The 21,070-nt window shown below is 37.7% G+C and overlaps 2 protein-coding genes across 3 annotated transcripts in view; both read right to left on the reverse strand.

Annotated features, from left to right (window-relative positions):
• The window catches only part of LOC134811578 (glutamyl aminopeptidase-like), a 114,401-nt gene that overhangs the window by 52,087 nt on the left and 41,244 nt on the right, over positions 1-21,070 (reverse strand). The window lies entirely within an intron of this gene.
• LOC134811577 (ankyrin repeat and LEM domain-containing protein 2 homolog) overlaps positions 1-21,070 on the reverse strand; it is a 67,582-nt gene that overhangs the window by 19,199 nt on the left and 27,313 nt on the right. The window lies entirely within an intron of this gene.

Raw genomic sequence — 21,070 nt, forward strand, 5'->3', positions numbered from 1 at the left:
GTTCTTTTAATCATTTATTAAATATCAGTTTAAAAATATATAAATCTGGAATCTGTTCACTCTGTGAACCAGTCCTAAAAAAAAAATTCCAAAAACCCTCCTAAATTAAATATTAAAAACGTCTCAGTAATGGAAATAGTCATACAATTAAGAAATTATCCAAATTCTTAATATCTACCTAAGAGAAAAATACCTACCTAAGTCAATTTCTACCTGTAATACACTAAATATTAGGTTAAATACATAGATGGTGGAGTCAGCACACATTTACCAAAATCAAAATTGTTTAATAGGAGGAGCCTGTGGGCCGAGATCACTGGATTAAATTTGATGAAGGGGATTGTTTTCAAATGACAGCTGCATTATGTCATAATCGCTTGTGGTCCATGCCGAATCATTATAAGCATGTTGCAGCTTTAGAAGTGCCTTTTTCAGGCGACTTTTAGCAAGGCTAATCTTGTAGGAGTAGTCAAAGAGCTTAAGTTTAGGTGAAATTGTGTTCCAAATTTTGGTGGATCTTGATATAAAGTCATTAGATGGGAGTTGTGAAATGATAGTGGTTTCCTTTCTAGAAGATGACTGATAATGCTGTTGCAGTGATGCTGGGCACCTTAGTTTTAGTATTTTAAAAACTTCCATAAATGTGTGATATGTATATAAATTTTTGAAAGCCAGGATGTTTTGTTGCTTGAAAAGTGGTTTACAGTGCTCTAGTTGGAAGAATGTATGGTCAAGTGCCTGGCTGTCAAACTCTCTTGTTCTTGCACATGTAAGGAACTTGTTTAGGTATGCCTCTTTATCACCAAAGAGGACCCGTACACAGTGCTTCTGAGACAGCCAGATACTTGCTGTCCTAAAGAGTGCTGCATCACCCCAAACTGAGATACAATATGTGAGGTGGGATTCAAATAGTGTGTGGTAGAGGTCTTTATGGAGTTCCTTTGGTACAGAGTCCCTAATTCTATTTAAGGTGGCAGAGGCATAGTTTAACTTTCGTTTAAGTGCTGTTATATGAGGCCCCCAGGAAAGCTGTTCGTCAATAACAACTCCAAGAAACTTAGTTGCTTTGGTTTTTTTAATTGGAAAGCCATCAATATGGAGTTGAAGCGAATCTGGCAATTCTACTGGTTTACTAGCCTTTGGTTTAAAATGCATATAACAGCACTTTGACATGTTGATGTGAAGTTTGTTAAGGATCATATACTTTTTTATACAGCTTAGCAATTTGTTGCCTTTCTCATAAGCTTCTTCTACAGTTTTTCCATCAATAAAAATGTTGGTGTCGTCAGCAAATAGTATGAAGGTTCCTAAATCCGAGGAATTGGCAATATCATTTATGTATAGAAGAAAAAGGAGCGGTCCCAAAACAGAGCCTTGTGGAACTCCATATTTAATGATAAGGTTTTCGGATTTTTCATTAAGGACTTCTGTATACTGTGTTCTATTTGATAAGTAGCTTTTAATAAGACAGTTTGCATTGCCTCTTATTCCATACCTATCTAGTTTTGTTAGGAGTGTACTATGGTCGATTGTATCAAATGCTTTACTCAAATCTATAAATATTCCTAGAACATGGTTTCGTTTTTTTATGCTATCTTCAATAATCCTAACAGAGTAGTTAACAGCATGGCTAGTAGAATGGGACTTGCGGAAGCCAAATTGGTTTTCATCAAGGATATTTTGTGACAGAGCGAAACTGTAGATACGGCTGTATATCACTTTTTCAAATATCTTACCAAATATAGGCAGTGTAGAGACAGGTCTGTAGTTTCCTACATCCTCTTGGTTTCCTTTCTTAAATATGGGAGTAACTTTCCCAACTTTCAAAACATCAGGAAATACCCCGCTCATCATGAGTGTGTTGAAATGTTGGGCTAAAACAGGGCAGATTAAATGAGCTGACTTTTTGATTATACGGATCGGAATATCACTAGATTTGCCATTTTCCAACTTGGAAATTATTTCCATGAGCTCAGTATGTGAACAGTCAGATAGGAATATAGAGTTATTGTTGGATGGCAGGAGGTAGTCTTCAAATGTTGAAAATTCAGAAGCCTGTATAGGCAGGTCAGCTATTGATTCATTTAGAGTGGAGGCAATTGAGTTAAAGTATTTGTTGAACTCGTTTGCAATAACCCTTCTATCTGTTATTTTTCTGTTGTCGATTATAAATGAGGGTTTTATAGTCTTTTTACACTTCCCTCTAAGTTCATTAATGATCTGCCATGTCTTCTTACGGTCGTGCTTATTTTCTATGATTTGGTTGCAAGAGTAAGTATTTTTTGCAGAGTTAATTACAGATTTGAGGATCCTTCGGTATACTTTGAAGGTTTGTTCGAGAACATGGTCTCCATCAGGGTTTGCCTTAGTTTTAGATGTAATCCAGTTATCTTTTAATTCATGTTTTTTTTCAACGGCTGCTGAGATACTATCTGTTATCCAGGGGTTATTGATAGGATTCCGTTTAGTAGTTTTTGGCTTTACAAGTTTGCATGTTGCATCAAGTACACGATCAAATAATTTAGTAAAATCCGAGAATTCATGAGAAGTGTGGAGCTTTAAGAGGTCAGTGTTCAGTAGGGTTAGGAATTTATTAAGGTTGGCATTACTGAAGTCGTAGTACTGGACATGTTTTTCACTTTTTGGACCAACCTCAAATTCGATGTCAGTGAATTCAAATGTTGGAGCATGGTCACCAATTCTATCTGTTATACAACCTGAGAGAACACAGTTACCAGGGTCATTCGTGAGGATGTTGTCAATACAAGATGGTTTGCAATTTGGTCTCTCATGTGTAGGTATCGAAATAACTGGAGCGAAACCATTTCTAAATAAGCATTCTTCAAAAAGAGTATAGTTGCCATGACCAGCATCACCATTCACTTTAAGAAGGTCAACATTAAAGTCCCCCATTATACGTACACCAGATTTAGGGAGGAGTTTACATATGTGATCAAATGACTTAAGGAAATTATGAATGTCACCATTAGGAGGGCGATAGATGACCCCTGAGATGAGTGTGAGCTTGCTGGATGATTGAGTGATCTTAACAAAGATTGATTCAATATCAGGCGTGCAGTAGCCAAGATTTTCTATGACTTCTGCATTAAGGTGATTTGCTACATACAGGGCAACACCAGTCCCTTTCAGCTTGTTCTCCTGAGTGACCTGATAAAAACTGTTGTATTGCGGTATTCTGTATAGTTCTTTAAGAGGTTCATCTGTGTTTGTTTCAGCGATACCAATTACAGAGAAATTTAGTTCAATCCGCTTGAGTTCAACATTAAGACAATCGAAGTTGGTTTTGTTACCATCTAAGTTGACAAAGTAGGATGTGAATTTTGAGTGTGTGGATGAAGGATTACATGAGTTTTGAAGCTCCCTGACTACCCTATTAAGATCAGTTGTAGAGTAGCTCTGACATTGGTCTAGAACATTCGAAATTTTTTGAATAGTTTCGTCATCACATCCACCTTCATCATCGTAGAATTTATCACCACCATCACTAATCATCCCAGAGAAGGGGTTGTAGCGTGGTATCACGTTCAGTGAACAAACCTTACATACCCATAGACCATTGGTGGGGCAGAAACCTGCTACTTTAAAACATTTAGTATGAATAGCTGTCCGACAGGCTTCACATTCCAGTAGGGGCTGCCCAATGTTGATGGGCCTTGAGCATGGCTCACAGACCTCCTTAATTAATTTCATGATCATAGTTATGTGTCGGTTAGGTTGGACCAGTGGATCCAACCCTCTGTGCTGACTCCCTAGACACCTTTTCCTTCAGAAACACACAGTTTTTCATGTGGCTTACAAACTTAGCTAAACCTCTACTTCCTAAGTGAATCGTGTCGTTACCCCTTGTGAACTTAACCGATAATAGCTTATTGTTATCTAAAAAACCATACATACCCTGAAACCAAATATTAGGAAAACAGTTCTTTATCATCTCCTGTACCAAGTTGTTGTAGAGCATTATATTTTTATTCATTTCATGGATTCTTGATGGTAAAACAGGTACAACAAAAATGTTAGTAAGTGGACACAATTGACGTATTTCAGTTAGTTTGTTCTTTAAAGTTGACACTGTCTCGTGGATATCTGAGACATTTCTTACGTTTTCACAGCGTAGATCGTTGGTACCACACATAAGGAAAGCGTTGGAGAATCCAGCACACAGGTGTGGATCGATGTCTTTGACACGGGCAGCCTTGACTCGTTTACCAGGGAAAGAATGACCAACTTTACCTGCACCATCCCCAAAGTTGACATCTTTGGTATTCGAATCACCGATTAAAACGATGCTTCGTCGAGACTGGCTGCTGAGAGATCTGAAGGTGATCGAAAATCTCTCCTCTGTTGGGTTATCATCAGGTAATTTTGGCACACCGTGGCGGTGCCAATTTTGTGAAGACCTTGTCATAGTGTAAAGTGAGTTAGACTTCACATCAAGCTCAATAGGATCTAGGTCTTTGTCTTGTTTGGATTCAAAAAGCACAGTTCTAGTCGCACCAATTGAGATCGTGACGATTTTCGAGTTGGCAAGAATAGTGGATTCATCATCAGAATGCATAGCTAGGTAGCTTTGGGATGGAGAGAGTCTGTGTGAGGAAGGGTAGTGGTTAATGAGGACCGAGTTTGGCTTGTGCTCGAGTTGTAGTTCTGAGGAGAACCTGTCAATAATAGTGATGGAATAACAGGTCTAGGTTGTTCTCTGAAGTTAAGCTGAGGGGATGCATTTGTTCTTCCTTTGAACTCCTGAATTTCATTGTTAAGGTCTTCTAGTCGAGCATTCAGGGATGTAATGTCGATGCTCGGAATTGACCTTTCAATGGTTTCTTTAACTGATTCACTTATCTTCTGGAGCAATGAATTTTCCAGGAGGGTGCTCTCGTTGAGTTGAACTGCTGTGGCACAGGTAATGGCTTCTTCAGCAAGAATTTTTTCTTTTTTAGCAGATGGGTGGTTCTTAGGCCTAGGAAAGATGCAAGTGTAACACCAGGGACATAGCCATTTTTGGCTGATGCAGTCTAAATCACTCTGGGAGAGTTTATTGGTACCAGGTAGATTACCGCAAGAGGCATGCCATGATTGTTTACAGTCTGAGCACTGTATTACCCAGTCTTTTCCGTCTAGGGAACTGCTACATGGGCAAGAGGTCTTTTTAGTAGATTCTGACTTTTTCTTCGTCTGATCACTACTGTTTTTCTGCTCATTGGAGCTTGTTGAAGTTGACTTGGGAGTAGTAGATTTGTTTGCGAGGGGACTGGCTTGTCCTCCTTTCGCCAGAGGACTTACACCACGTGGGCTTTGACGACGTTTGGCTTGTAGGTTCGAGGACTTCTGGGTGGGTGATCCAGAGGATAGAGTTTTCTTTTCTGTGTTTTTCTGCATTAGTGTATGGTTAGCAAGGAGCACATGATGAGATCGGGACCAGGGCACCATAGAACCAGCCAGCAGCCTGAAAATAAGATGATGAGAGTAAAAGAGTTTTGACATATGAGTGAGTGATATAAAGAAGAAAAGTAATTTGAAATCAAGATGAGCAGTTTTTAAAGTAAAAAGAAGAACATAGACTTATCAGATGAATGCAAAATGTGTTTTTGTGATGTGTTTTTTGCTTGGTGTCATGGGAGGGGCAAAAGGGCAAGGGAATGGAGGGGCGGGGAAGCGGGATGGGCTGCACTGGGCAAGGGGAGACAAATATTGTTTTTATTAATTTGTCTAAAGTAGATTTGTGTATTATTTTTAGGGTGGGCTGATTTTTTTGTAAAGAAAAAAGAGGAGTATATAATATATAATACAGAACATGGATAGAAATGATTTTTAATGACGCATAGAGGTTAACACTACAACACTACTATAAACAATTATTCAAGAACGTCCATGCAGTCCAGAGTACCCGCAACAGGTGATGGGAGTGAGGAGTTGGGCTAGGGTGGGGCAATGAAGAGATGAGTGGTGTGTGTCTTGATGGAGGAGATGCAGATGTGACATGAATCTAAGAAGAACTCATCTTAATATCGAGGCTGATAACCAGTCTTCTGATGCCACTGGTCCCGAGAGCTCACATGCACCCCGTGCAAGTTGTTTACAGCTGCATTTCTTTAGGTTGCGGGTACTCTTGGCTTACATTGCACATCCTCAAATTATTTGTTATATAGTAGTGTTGAAAGTATTAAAATATTTACAGAGGCCCCGGTGTCAGGCAGAAACTGCACGGGGACCTTATTGTCAATAAGAATGTTCACTCTCCCCTTCAACTTACTGGCATCAGAAGCAGCAAAGACCCACATATCTCTCTCCGTAGCAGCCTGTAACGACTGTGCCACCTCAACTTGTTGTTCTGTCTGTTCATACTCCTGGCCTTCACCCTCATACGTCACATTGTTAGCTCCTGACCGACCACCACGCTGCCCATTGTAACCTCTGCTTTGATTACCTCGTTGTCCATTATAGCCTCGGGAACCATAACCTCTTGTACCTCTCCAGCCACCCCTTTGACCTCTACCAAACCCTGGGTTTCCTTTGCAGAATTCTTTGAAGTGTCCATAACGCTTACAACTTAGGCACTGATGATCTCTAGCCGGGCAACTCCCTTCATGTGGATACACTCCGCCACATTTGTAACACTCCAAGTTTCTAGAACGACCCTGAGACGACCCTCTTCTAGCTCCTCTATCAGAATTACCTCCAAACACCGCAAACGCTGGCTCTTCTTTTATCCTCATAGACGATCCAAGCTTGGTAGAAGACTCAATTCCCAAGCCTTTCTGAGTAAGCTCATTCAAATCTAAATTCTCTGACAGGGCCTTCTCTCTTATCGCCGTGTTAGTCGTCCCAAACACTACTTGATCCCGGATGTGTCTGTTCTTGTCTCCAGCATTGAAACCACAACTGCTTACGCCAACCTCACATCTGTGCACAAAATGAGCGAAGCTTTCACCTTCTCGCTGACTTAGGTTTCTGTACTGGAATGTTTCATAAGTTGCATTCTTGCTCACCTTCATCTTTTTATCCACCACGTTTCTCGCATGTTGGTATTCTGAAACATCAGTTGTTTCATCCTCCTTTTTAGCTTTTGTCTCACTCTTATTTAGCATGTAGACTTCTTTCACCTTGGCTCCCCCGCAAGTAATAAATAGCCCCAACTTCCTAGTATCATCTTTCTCTCCCAGTCCCATCCCCATAATGAAGAACTCGAGATCCTCGACCCATTCCTCATAATTCTGTCCCTCAGCAAATACCCTCATACCCACGTGTGCCATTCCTCGTCGCCAATAAAGTGTCTCCTATTGAACCAAGAGAAACAAACATATAGTTCTAAGTTGAACCCCTGAAGTTAGTAAGTTATTAGTACAATTGACAATACAATACATGCCTAAAGGGCCTTTTCACAAGAATTTTCTTAAAATTTGGGCGAGCGATTTAGTAGGAGCGCTACATTGTAGTATACTGTAAAGATAATAATAATAATAATAATTCTATACAGTTACATAATTGAAACAATTATGGCCCCTTATTGTGGGCAGAGTATGTGTCTTTGTTAAAGTGTCCTGGTATAAACTTATCTGAGTGACTGCATTAAAATAATTTAAGGAGAGTTCTCTTAAAACTTTAAAACAATGGGGATAAATGGGGATAAATACTAAGACCTAATAAAATCAAAACAAAATGCAGCCACCTAATTTGTAAAGATAGTACTATAATATACTATACTATGTAGATGTATTGAGTGAAACCCATACGATGTAAGAAATCTTTTGACAGGGCTCATTCAGCCACCAATAACAGATAACCCAGTCATCCAGAATCGATCGAAGGAGACAACAAAGCCCTCGACAAACCCCTGGGATTGACACAGCACAATTAATGATTAAGGAAAACATTACTGGGCCGCGCTCAGCCTGTCATTCCGCCAAATCTTTATTGTTTATGAACATAATAGCCTGGGGTCCCCAGGTAAGGAAAACAAAATCGATCTTACTATCGTTCTTTTGAAAAATTTAATGTCATTCAATAATATGCATAATAGATTAAGCAATAATTTGTGTCCATAACTTCCATTAAATATTAGACACCCTCATGAAAAATAATCCAATTTTGAATAGCAATTTATAATCTATAGAAGTTTGAAAACTTTACAGTCCCCTTCGATACTTACCTGGGGACTTCAGGCTATCATGTTCATAATCGCCGAATATAAATAAAGATTCGGCGGAATGACAGGCTGATCGCGGCCCGGTAACTTTGATACATATAGTTTAGTTAACTAATTATCTGATCGTGAACTGTTTGTCTCTTTAACTCAGCGTAATTACATATTTAGAATCATATACACGACGAAAATGCATCCGATATGCTTTCTTAATTAATGTTAGCATTTTATATCCAGCAGACCAAAAATAAAAAATAAATTGGGAGATGTTTCAACAATAAAAATTACAAGTGTCATTTATAAAAGGGGCCAGCGTTTTAAAAATATCACAAAATGAGCGCGCACAGAACTGCATGTTGATGTAGCAAGCGCAAACTCGAAAAACATTGCCTTGTCATATTGCTTTAAGCTATAGGTTGACGTAGGGGGTGCACCATAAAAATAAACTTGCTCGGATTTTAAAAATTTTTGTACCATTGTTTTCTAGAGACTGTGAGAAATTTCACAATACCAAATTTGTCATACCTTTTTGGAAAAATCAGTGAGTTTCGCCTAGGTGCCATATTTGATGGTGCGCGGCTTTTGGAGCAAAATTAGCTGTAAAAGTCGCGTAATTTGACCAAATTTGACCAAATTCGTTGATTTTTGTCGTATTATTTGGATATATCTCCAGTTCCTTGAATGAGATCATTCTGAAAATTGGCGACGACCTTCCAATAGGGCTTTCACAACTGTCCGAAAAATTTGGTGGATATCGGAGTTGATATAGTGATCAAAATGGGGCAAAATACGCTGCTTTTAGCTGTAACATAATTTCTGATGGTTGGATATGCTTTAAACTTTTCGGACACTTTCCTTGTAAGTCTATGAGTAAGCTTACCAATTTTTGTTGCAATCGGAGGTTGGGAAAGATACTTAATATATATTTGTTTGAAGAAAATTGTGCTGGCCGAAATTAGCGCTAAAAAACCATCCCACATTCGGCACGCGCGGCTCACTGTCGGTGGCGCACTACCTAGTTGACGGATGTTACTCGTCTAAATTTCTTCCAAGAAGCGCGCGCCGCTTTCTTCTCGAAATATTATTGGCCCGACGGCAATTGTGCTACGAAGTAGCGCGCGCCAGGCCAGACCATTAATAATGGTCAAGCTATACTAGGTAGCGAAATTAATATTATTTAATGCGCGGTGCAGTTCAATAGTGCATACTGGATCATGCAGTTTAATTGTGCATCATTGTAATGCTACAATTTGCAACACGAGTTGCACTGGAAAGGGTTGGCATTGTCATCAAAGATGTCATTTATACATATTCTATTACATATTTGATATTATTGGAAGGATAAAATTTAAGCAAGTATTTCATACCATAAAAATTATTTTACCTAGGGACCTCAGGCAATTATATTTATATTCAGGAAAACAACAATTTCAGGAAAACAACAATTTTATTTAGTATCAGTTACAGCAAACAAAAAATATATTTTATATAATATAATATAACTAGGACGAACTTTAGTTTAGAAATCTTGGGGGACTTGGAGTAGCAAGAGATTGACTAGAAGGTATATACCTTTTACCAAAAACGTCGAAAAGAATCCTGGGTGATACAGGATCGGAGAGTACAGACCATAAAGTTTACGCACCCACCTTTGCCTCCAGAATTCTTGGTTGGTTGAAAATGTATGCTAACTTGGTCGTTTATACTCCAAGTCCCTTTGTTAAAAGAAGTACCATTATGTACGTCTGGAGTTAACTTCATTCAATAATAACAATATCAATATAATCAATATCAATATTTATGTTTATAATCATAAGAGATTCGGCGGAATGACAGGCTGAGAGCGGCCCAGTAAAAATCATTTTGCTTCTGAAATTTTGGCTCTAGTAATTAATATAAATGTAACATATAATTGACATTTTTGACTAATCCAGTTTACACTTTCATTGTTTTTAAAAAAAAATTGTTTTACTCTTTCTTTTCAGTGAGTGTGCTAGTTGGACGTGAAGGTGCCCCTTGCTCTGCCTGGTACCCCTATTGCCTCTTCCCCCACTGACACTCAAACAGAAAAGTGTGAGAAACCTCAACCTGTTGCAGACCAGACTTCATCCACTAGGGTTCTGGATCAGGATACACCCACTACTCCCTCAGCTTCAGTCATTGACAATATTGACGAAATGCTTAGAGATGTCAATAAACTAATACAGAGGTACCAGAACCCTTCCACCCACGGCAATAAGTGATTTGGACCTTAACCTGATCAACACTCTTAAACCCTAAAAGGTCATGGAGTGCTTGTTGGATGGTGGTCTAAACTGCTTTTCGTTGTGATGTGATTTAGTGGATTTTACATACATTATTACAAAGGGTTTTATTTTACCTCAGTTTTTAAATTTGTACCATTTTTACAGAATTTTTATAATTATAATTATTTTTATATAGGGTCATTGCTATATTATGTGTATATATATAAACTAATTCATTCAGAAAATCAGGACTCAGAAGAAGATAAAAATGTCAAAGTAAAGTAAAGTAAAGTAAAATTTATGACATCACATCATCACACATGTCTACAAACTATCATCGCACTGTGTGAAAAAATATATAATAAATATTTCCCCACCAACATTAATTAATTATCAAATACAATATTTAAAAACAATTTCATCAAAAACATTATCCTATTTTAAAAACTTCCCAGTGGAATAAAGATTTATAAAACGCTTCTTTGCCACATAAGGATGGAACCAAAGATAATTGTTATGTTTCTCTTTATTACTGACATAACTGGCTCCCTCAATTCTTACTAAAACTTCATTAGAAACATTCCACATTCCACATGTCAGCAGTCTCCTTAGTTTCTTCTCGAATAGATCTGCTCCCCTCGACACCAATCTGTTAACCCATGCACAGAACCTACGCTCCGAGGTAGACTTAATCAAGATTAACATTTGCAGTATCTTGAAACTTTCAGCAACCATCCTATGGCCAGCGTTATCGAGGACGATAGGGATAAATGGAGAGAAGCGTTGACACGAAACTCGTCCAGATGTCATCTGGATCGACCTAGGCAGGGTAGGCAGGAAACTTGAAGTAAATAAGTTTGCAATCATTACTCCACCCATGATCAAGAGCTGTTCATCTCTGAACAAGCTCACCCTAGCAGAAGGTCTCCTATCCCTGCTAGGTCTTGCTGAAAGTGTTTGCGCTGTGGTGAGTGGACAGAGAGTTGACAACGAAGTCAAGTCCCCTTCCTACTTGTCAGCTCCCTGCAGCATGAGCATGCCAATCAGTGGCGTAACGTTGCCAGTTGGCGCCCCCCGCTGAAAAAGCGCCCCCCTGCTGGCGCCCCCTCCCCTTTTGGTGCCCCTCCCTAAAATTGAACAAATTGGGTGATTTTAGAGGATACGCCGGTTAAATCACAAAAAAGTGTGTATCTAGAGCAAAACGCACAGTAAGACGGCGCCCCCCCCCCCCCCCCGCCCAGCATCACTGCAACAGCATTACCAGCCATCTTAAAACCAACTTATTATGTACTAAATGGAATCAAGAATATTATTGACTATATTTGATAACGATGAATTGTAAATTTCGATTAATTTATATTTTTTCGGTCTCCAATTATTGAACTGCGGAAGCTGGTTGCCTCAACAATGTTGACTATGCATGGTATGACTGAATTGTAAACACGTGATAATTGAACGAAAAATAAATGATGAACATGATTCAAAAACTGTAAACCACCAAATGAATTATCGCTCAAATTTAAATAAGTATTTAAACAAAAACCATCATGTGCCGTTAAGCAGCAGGGCGCGGCTCATCTGGGCCACAGCAATTCGGCGAAAATGGGTTCGAAAAAGCCACTATTGGCACTCGAGTCCTTGATCTTTCCGATGGTTCACTGGGGCTTTTGAGCTGCCGTCCTTCAGCTTCTGTAAACTGAAATTACTACCAATCCAAGTTGAGGCTATCAGCCGACGCGCGGCTTTTATGGTTATATATGATATGTTTAATCTGTAATAAAGATCAAAACACAAAATTTGTTTCTCTCTCTCTCTCTAGAAAGGAAACCACTCTCATTTCACAACTCCCATCTAATGACTTCATATCAAGATCAACAAAAATTTGGAGCTCAATTGCACCTAAACTTAAGCTTTTTGACTACTCCTACAAGATTAGCCTTGCTAAAAGTCGCCTGAAAAAGGCACTTCTAAAGCTGCAACATGCTTATAATGATTCAACATGGACTTCAAGCGATTATGACATAATGCAGCTGTCATTTGAAAACAATCCTCTTCAACAAATTTAATCCAGTGTTCTCGGCCCACAGGTTCCTCCTATTAAAAATTTTTGATTTTGGTAAATGTGTGCTGACTCCACCACCTATGTATTTAACCTAATATTTAGTGTATTACAGGTAGACATTGACTTAGGTAGGTATGTTTCTCTTAAGGTAGATATTAAGAATTTGGTAAATTTCTTAATTGTATGACTATTTCCATTTTTGAGACGTTTTAATTATTGAGACGTTTTAAATATTTGATTTAAGAGTTTTTTTTTTATAGGACTGGTTCACAGTGTGAACAGATTCCAGATTTATATATTTTTTAAGTGATATTTAATAAATGATTAAAAGAACCAATTTTAAAGTTGCCATAGTAAAGCCTTTAGGTCCAAAAATATACCCATTATGCTCACTTAAAAACAACTCTAAATCAGTAGGCTGTCACTCTATTAATGCACCACACCGCTTCCTCCACTGCACTAAAAGTTATACAATAAATTCTACAATCCTAATTTTGTATCGTGATGGAGACCGGTGTCCATACAAAATATTTACTAGGTTGCCGTTTGGTGTGAGCAATAGCGAACAGCACGCACACTCCTTTGCCCCGTCAACCTATATCTAATATATTTAAAGAGTGACAACCATACTACACATTGAATTAGGATTCCTTTAAATATCAAATTGATTTATTGTAAACTTGTTTACTCTGTAATAAATGGCATAAAATTGAATTTTTGTTTAACTGAATTTTTGTTTAACTGATGGTAGCTCTATACACGATTCTCTAGAAGCCATCCAAAAGTCCATCAAGAACCTCAAAGACAACGATAGCTGTTGGAACCCTGTTCTTGGGTTAATTAAATAACAAATAATACACAATTATTATAAATACAAATTAGATGAATAAAGAGGTTATACAAATAAATGGTGTGTCAAATGTAACCTTGTTACTTTATATACTCACTCTCAAATAGTGAATGAGTGATTAAAAGGTGATTAGTGTGACTCAGCTACTCACACTGCTCTAACTAATACACATTTCAATACTAAACTAAATAATGTCTTTTTACTATTAGATTAAACTACTATTAAATTAAAACTACTACTCCTGATGATGATGTTCTTCTTACTATATGAAGGACTTCTGAATGATGAGGACTTCAACTAAACTGGAACTGATAACTATAAAACAAAACCCTGGGGGAAAACTACCGTGAGTAAAGTGAAAGGTAAACCACGTGAAACTATAGTGAAAGTGAAAGAGGAAGCAGGAACTCCTAGACTAAACTACTAAACTATAACTATAAACTACTTACCACTCTTTCCACGTCACAGAACACAGATAGTATCTGTCTGTGGGATCACTAAAATACTAGACACTCCTCTCTCTTCTGCTGCGCTAGAGTCTGGAGTCAACAATGTCACTCCTCTCCCTTCTGCTTCGCTAGAGTCTGGAGTCAACTTAAACACTGGACACTCCTCTCTCTTCTGTTACACAACTAGAGTCTGGAGTCGAACCTTGTCTGCCTTCTGGAGTCCCTTTACCCCAACACTGTATATACAATCACTGGAACTAAACCTTTGCTAAAGTGAGATACAGGGTTAGTAATATGAAGTACAAAAACAAGCTACAAATAGAATTAAGATTCTAACAATAGCCATCTCAAAACTCTTGACTCCATCAACAACAAGCTTGCTGAGCTCAAACTTGACATAAACTGTTTTAAAAACCCCTGATCTGCCCATGCCTCCTTTCCATTTAAGGCCAGAGGGGGGGGTAAGGGGTCAAAAAATTCTACCAAAATATTATTTTCTAAATCGATTTAATTTTTAATGACAAAAACATCACCGCTATTCACATATTTGTAGCTGATTAACTTTATTTTATAATTGAGGTTAACCGATTTTTACAAAATTGACTATACAATATTGAGGTTAATAAAATTGAGGTTAATATTTTATTACACGCCATAATTTTTTGTTATTTCGGTCAGCAAATGTAAACTCTAAATTTTAGGTTCATAATTATCAGAAAAATTAATATCCAAACGTGATTAAATGAGGTTAACCTCGTCTTTTAGATATAGCGAGAATAGATCAAATGATAGAGTTATTATTTTCATCGTAAGTTTACGGTATACACATTTCTAAATAGATGACATGTTGATTGACTTTCTTTTATCTTGGGAAAATGAAAAAAATGAGGTTAACCATCACATTTTGGTACCGTAGGGAATATACATACGATTCTTACTTATGTTATGTACCACAATATCGAAGTGAGGTATCTATTGGTATCACGATGCCTACAACTATAATCACGTGACAAAGGTGATTTGAACTGACCATATTTTAGTAGAAGATTTTACCCGTAAATGGCTAAAAAATGAGGTTAACCTCTCATTTTTTGAATATCTGACCAGTCAATTACATGTTAACCTCAAAAACTTAATCGTTGTACTGTGCAAATGTTTTACTACATACATAATAACATATTGATAAACCAATCCCAGTGTTATATGGTCTAAAGCGAGGTTAACAACCAAATTTTAAGCAGTTAGTGTTTACAGGAAGTCTTGGTTAACCTCATTTTATACAATACAAGGACATTAACTACTGAAAGTGGCTAAAATCATTTAGGGGACGGCCAGGTCTGATCAATCAAACGTTATTAAGTGTATAAAAAGTCCTAACTAACGAACTGTGATAAATTCCAGTGAATACTCAAAATTTTGAAAACACTAAAATCCATTTATCTCAAAACACACTTTTGTGGTTTTCAATTCCTTAGTTGAGAAAACCAGCCACCCCCTGATATTGAGATTTGGTACAGTGGTTCCTTGGACAACTATCTAGATATCTGGTGCAGCGATTTTTTTTATTTGACTCAGTTCTCGAATTATGAGGTTAACCAATTAAAATTTTCGAATTTTTGACCTGGTTAACCTCATAATTTGAGAACAGAGTAAAAAAAAAAAAAATGCTGCACCAGATGTGAGGATAATTGTCCAAGGAACCACTGTACCAAACCTCAAGATCAGGGATTGGCCGGTTTTCTCAACTAAGGAATCGAAAGGTCAAAAAAGTTACAGCCGTTTAAAGTTCCAGTTTAACATGTAATTGCAGGTAAACCTCAAAATTGAGCGCGCGATATCTCAGAAGCGCAAGGTCAGATTTTGATCCGGTTTTTTTCTTTTTGTTCGTCTCCAGTAGCTATTATCAAATATGCAAAAACTACAAAAGTGCCATTTACCCCCCCCCCCCCCCTCTGGCCATAAGGTCACCTGCTCCATGTGAAACAGACCAAGAACAGCTTCTCCTAGATGCACAGAAGCATGCAAGTGTAGACGACCCTAAGTCCAAGCACATTCTGTCGTATGTCCCAGAATTTGTAGATGAAAAATTGAACTCTGAGCTTTTAGTTTTCTTAGACCAACAGAAGGAAGCCTTTGATAGTAACTCCGAAAATGGGCATGGGGTTCTGAGCTTTGGCGAACCTTATCAATACTCCGGGGCTAAAGCTGAAAAACCGAAATCGACTGACGATCCTGAGGTTCTTAATGAGCTTGTCTCCAAGATAAAGGAAGAATGTCCCAGTTCAACAATCAATCAGTGCTTGATAAATCGGTACACCGATGGGAACAGCTTTCTTCCTAAGCACTCTGATAAGAGCAATCACTGGTCCATGATAGTTCCATATTTACAGTATCCTTAGGTGGTGATTGCTCTGTCAAATTCACAAAAAAGGCTCAGCTTGAAGGAGAGGTCGTAGAGGCAATACAGGGACGCGGACGTAGTCTCTATGTCATGAGCAAACAGTCCCAGTTTCTTTGGAACCACCGAATTGACAAGAGCACAGAAACGAGGGACTTAAGATACAGTATTACCTTCCGCTACGTAAGCAGGAGCACTAATGCGACACTGATAATTGGTGACTCCAATACCCGGTACCTCAGATTTGGGTCTGGAAAAGGAATGTATTTGGACACCGCTTGCCTGGAAGAAGAATAGAATGCTTCACCATAAATAAGCTAGATCCTACCCTCTGTGTAGGTTATAAAAACATTATAGTTCATTGTGGAGTAAACAACATCAAGAAAGATGGGGGGAATCTTAAATATTGGGTAAATGAGCTGAACAAAAAGCTCAAGACTATAAGTGAATTGTGCCCTTACGCTAAAATAATTGTTTCACCTATACTGCCAACTAGGTCCTCCTTGCTAAACGAAAGGGCTATGGAGTATAACAGGTTTTTATTTGGATACTGTGAAACCAATTCTAGAATAGGAACATTAGATTTTAATAGCTTTGTTGACGAAGATGGTCTGCTGAATCAGCAATGTTGTAGATATAAGAAGCCGGATGACCCAATTCACCTTGGATCAAACGGTATATTTAAACTCTCCTGGGCTATTGCTCACAAGATATTTGGTAGCCTTGTTGACGGGAAATCATTCAGTGATGTTGTTAATGCCAAAGCCAAAGGCAGATTTTCCCCACGACCACGTAGATCTATATTTCAGTCATGATAGTTAGATTGACTAGCAGGAACCCGTCTAACCCTAAAATGGTGTCAAGACTCAAGAGACTAAAACAATTATTACCTATTTAATTCGCGTTTTTGACACCACTTGGGGTACCAAATTTTGGGCTCTAAAACTTCTATTTTTTGACCTATTTTTTATTTTTTCATGCTGATTTGGAGGCCATTAAAGCATTTGACCCAGTCAAAAAAGTTTCAGTTGTATACCTTTTACGGCTTTTGCAGAAATTCGCGTTAAAGTTGATGCCGTGGTGTCAGTAAAATGGCACAGATAAATATATATATATTTCATGGCTGGACTTCTACACAATAAAAGAAAGCGGTTGTGATTAGATCTTCGAAAGTCTTTGCATCGTTTATTTACATCAATTCTGAGAAATTATATCATTAAAGTAACTACAACAAATACGAATCATATACAATTGAGAATAAATACAAACTAAAAGCAGTGGGAAAATCTGATGAACTGAAATTTAAAAAAGAAACTGAAAGCCGTTAAAAATGTACTCTTATCTTATCTCTTATCTAAATACTGATAACTGATTCTCGGAAAATCACTTAAAATCACAACAAAAACCTGTAAAATTTATACTTAAGTAAAAAATGTAATATGCACGTCTCTGGAATAATGGTATAACTAAATAAAATCTACAAAATATACTAAAACTAAAACTAAGCTCCGGCAGATTTAAAAAGTAGATGGTTACTATCAAGGGTGTTCATACCCCCAAACCGTTCAAGGGTTTTCAATTGGGTCTGGTAGAACCCCTCTCTAGCTTCCATAGCCTTTTCTTTGTCTGCTTTACTAATATTAGGCTCAAATACTAAAGCGTCTACTATAATGACAGAAAGGTGCTTACTAAGTGAGGAATTATAGCAGGCTATGGTACTAAAATCTAAATCATGATCAATATCTAAAAAATGGTTAACTAATTTACAACTTCTTATACCTTTCTTTATGTGACTCTTATGGTTAGAGAATCTCTTAGGGAGATTTGAGGTAGTATAACCGACATACGACTGTTTACAAGTCTTACACTCCATTAAATAAATGAGGTTATAACTCTGACAAGATATATACTTAGTTATAGGGAAAACTTGTTTAGAATGGTGACTACTAAAATTGGAACAGGGGGACAGGAAATTTTGCTTACAAACATAACATTTACCACAAGCATGGCACCCTGGGTCGACAGCCCCGGGAACCGCCCTTAGACTTTCGGAGTCTGGTTCCTGGATCTGGCTTGCAGTTGTTTCTCTCTCATTATCACAGTTTAAAGTTCCACTGGCACGGTACTTATTGTGTACAAGCATGCCACCGATAGTTTGATTCTTTCGATGACTCACGAATACACTGTCCGCACGTACCAGCTTCTTCAGGGCCGGATCAAGGTTGAGAAGGTGCTTATACTTATGGATAATGCCCCCCATGTTGGGAAGTGCTGGATTTTGATCCATCACCATGGGTATTAAACAGGCAGTCGACTCATCCTTGTCTTTAAGGGTATACAAGTTTTTCCTATTAGCTATATCACTAAATTTGTTAAAGGCATCTTCTATAATACTGGAATGATAACCTCGGGCTAGAAGGTAACGTGTATAGACCTCTCTCTGCTCCAAGAAGTTAGTGTCTTCACTGTTGTTCATATATACATATATATATCGTCTCGCTTTATATATAGTAAGATATGTGAAATTTGCTGCTGCTGCATTAAACCTGTACGAGCTGGACACCCTTTCATAATTTGTCAGATGTGTGACAAAATAATGCACAAAAAATGCAAAACTATTGACAACATAGTTAAATTTCGAGATGAAATATACTGCAAAGTCTGCATTGAAGCCAACGATATTATTCGATACAACCCTTTCTACCAAGCTCCCCACTTTGCTAACAACGGCCTTATTGATGATGAGCCAGTTAATTAAATTATATTGAATCTATCTACAACAGCTCAAAAATTCTTGAAAACTACAAAACATTCTCCATAACAGAGTTGAATGCCACCATCTTGCCTGGAAATTCAGTCGAATATATGTCCACTTTATTCGTCAACATTGATGGGAATGCATCAGACTTTGACAACTTTGCAGTTGAGCAGTCAAGTATAAACCACAAGTTTTCTGTTATTGGTCTTGCAGAAACAAACACTGATGCTGACAATGGAACACTATATCAGCTTAGTGGATACTCCTCGTGTTACCAATCCCGTTATTTCTGTCAAGACAAAAACCAGTTTAAGGCTAAAGGATCAGGAGTTTGTCTTTACCTGAACAACTCTCTAAAACTTGTAGTTAATAATTTATTAATTTTGGCGGTAAGATATTTATATTTTTCCATATAGTGATTTGATACTTTGTACCAGACATGTGTTATGATGTTATGTCATAATTTTTACTTACTTACTTACTTACCATATATATTGCTCTTCAAGCAAAAACACCATGTAATCAGCTCAAAAGAGAAATGCTCAAGTAAAGAATGGACTCAAGTAAAGAATGGACTCAAGTAAAGAATGGACTCAAGTAAAGAATGGACTCGGCTCCAATATCTATGAGCAGTTTCAGGGTAAAACTTAAAAATTAACAATTGATATTTGATATAGTTGCGGAGAGAGAAACAAAAGAACTTAGTGTAATTGTTCAACAAATTGATGCGAAATACATGAAGGATAAAACAGGTATTGTGATCAAGTTGGAAAATACTGCAGCGAAGCAAGGGGAAAGACGCAAGATTTTCTTAAATCTCATTTGATGGATTTGATTTGTGTTGTAGGAGAAAAAGTTGTGGTCTTACGATTGCCTCGATCTTTCGGTTTCAGCTTAACCCCCTAGGCCCTAGGTCATGAGTAGAACCAAAGGATCAAAATATATGTTGCTTGTTGCTCGTATCAACTATAAAACGTCAATTTTGAGGGATAATGTCAATTAAGTGTTTATAGGTTCTGAAACCTAGTTAAATCGATTTCTCGTGCAATTTTAGGTCAGGAACAGTCATCAAAATGAGTTAATAACAAGGTCGATTTCTCGGTTATTTTGAAGCTTTCATTCAGAAAATAATTTGGGACCTTCAAAGGGGGGTAACAAGAAGGAGTTACAAGCGTTACAAGCGTTCCATAATACAAAATGTGCATCACCTCTTTCTTCTGCTGAACAGAACCTCACTATTAAAGTAAACAAATGTACCTCACCTCCCCAGGATACAAGGATACAAGGATACAAAAGTGATAATTACTTTATTGAGTACACAATAGTTGTAATACGTGATTTTCGTCCTCAATACTTCAATAGGCTTGATCCTCACGAGAATCCACATCTATTGTACAGGTAATAAACACATACCTTTGCTGTGATGCAAGGCAAATCACATACGACATGTTGATTGTGAAATTCAATTAAAAGTTCCTATGAAATCCTTGCCTCTTAGTACTGCTTCTGCGGAACACTCCTGGCCTCTAAAAACTCCTTAGTCCTTCCGCGGAACAAGTGGAATGAAAAGTCTAACTGATAGTGCACCGGCCCTGCTAGGTTCAAGCAGGAACTGTTACTTTCCTCCTAGAACTCATAGTGACCTCCTGAGGCATCCTGATGTAACCTCTTCTCGTGGGGTAAGAAGAAGGAGTTACAAGCGTTACAAGCGTTCCATAATACAAAATGTGCATCACCTCTTTCTTCTGCTGAACAGAACCACACTATTAAAGTAAACAAATGTACCTCACCTCCCCACGAAAATCCACATCTATTGATTGATGATAAATCGGTATGATCTGTAGTACAGTATGACTCATAGGCAAAAACAATCCTAAATTGCTTTTATTTGCAACTAGATTGTTTAATATTATTGTAAAACATTTGCATTGAATTGATAACTTTGTTTAACCAATAACTTTGTTTAATAAAACAAATATTTAATAAAACAAATATTTATTTTTACGGCACAATCAAACAATATCAATAATAAATAAATCAGGGGAGGTTTGAAGAGGTTTCAAGTGCCGAAGGCCACTGCTTATCTTTAGGATTTGAGAGTGACCTGTGCTTGAAACCCCCTCAACCATCCACTACGTCAATATAA

This window comes from Bolinopsis microptera, chromosome 2 (genome assembly GCF_026151205.1).
Source record: "Bolinopsis microptera isolate Bmic1 chromosome 2, MBARI_Bmic_1.0, whole genome shotgun sequence".
Lineage (NCBI taxonomy): Eukaryota > Metazoa > Ctenophora > Tentaculata > Lobata > Bolinopsidae > Bolinopsis > Bolinopsis microptera.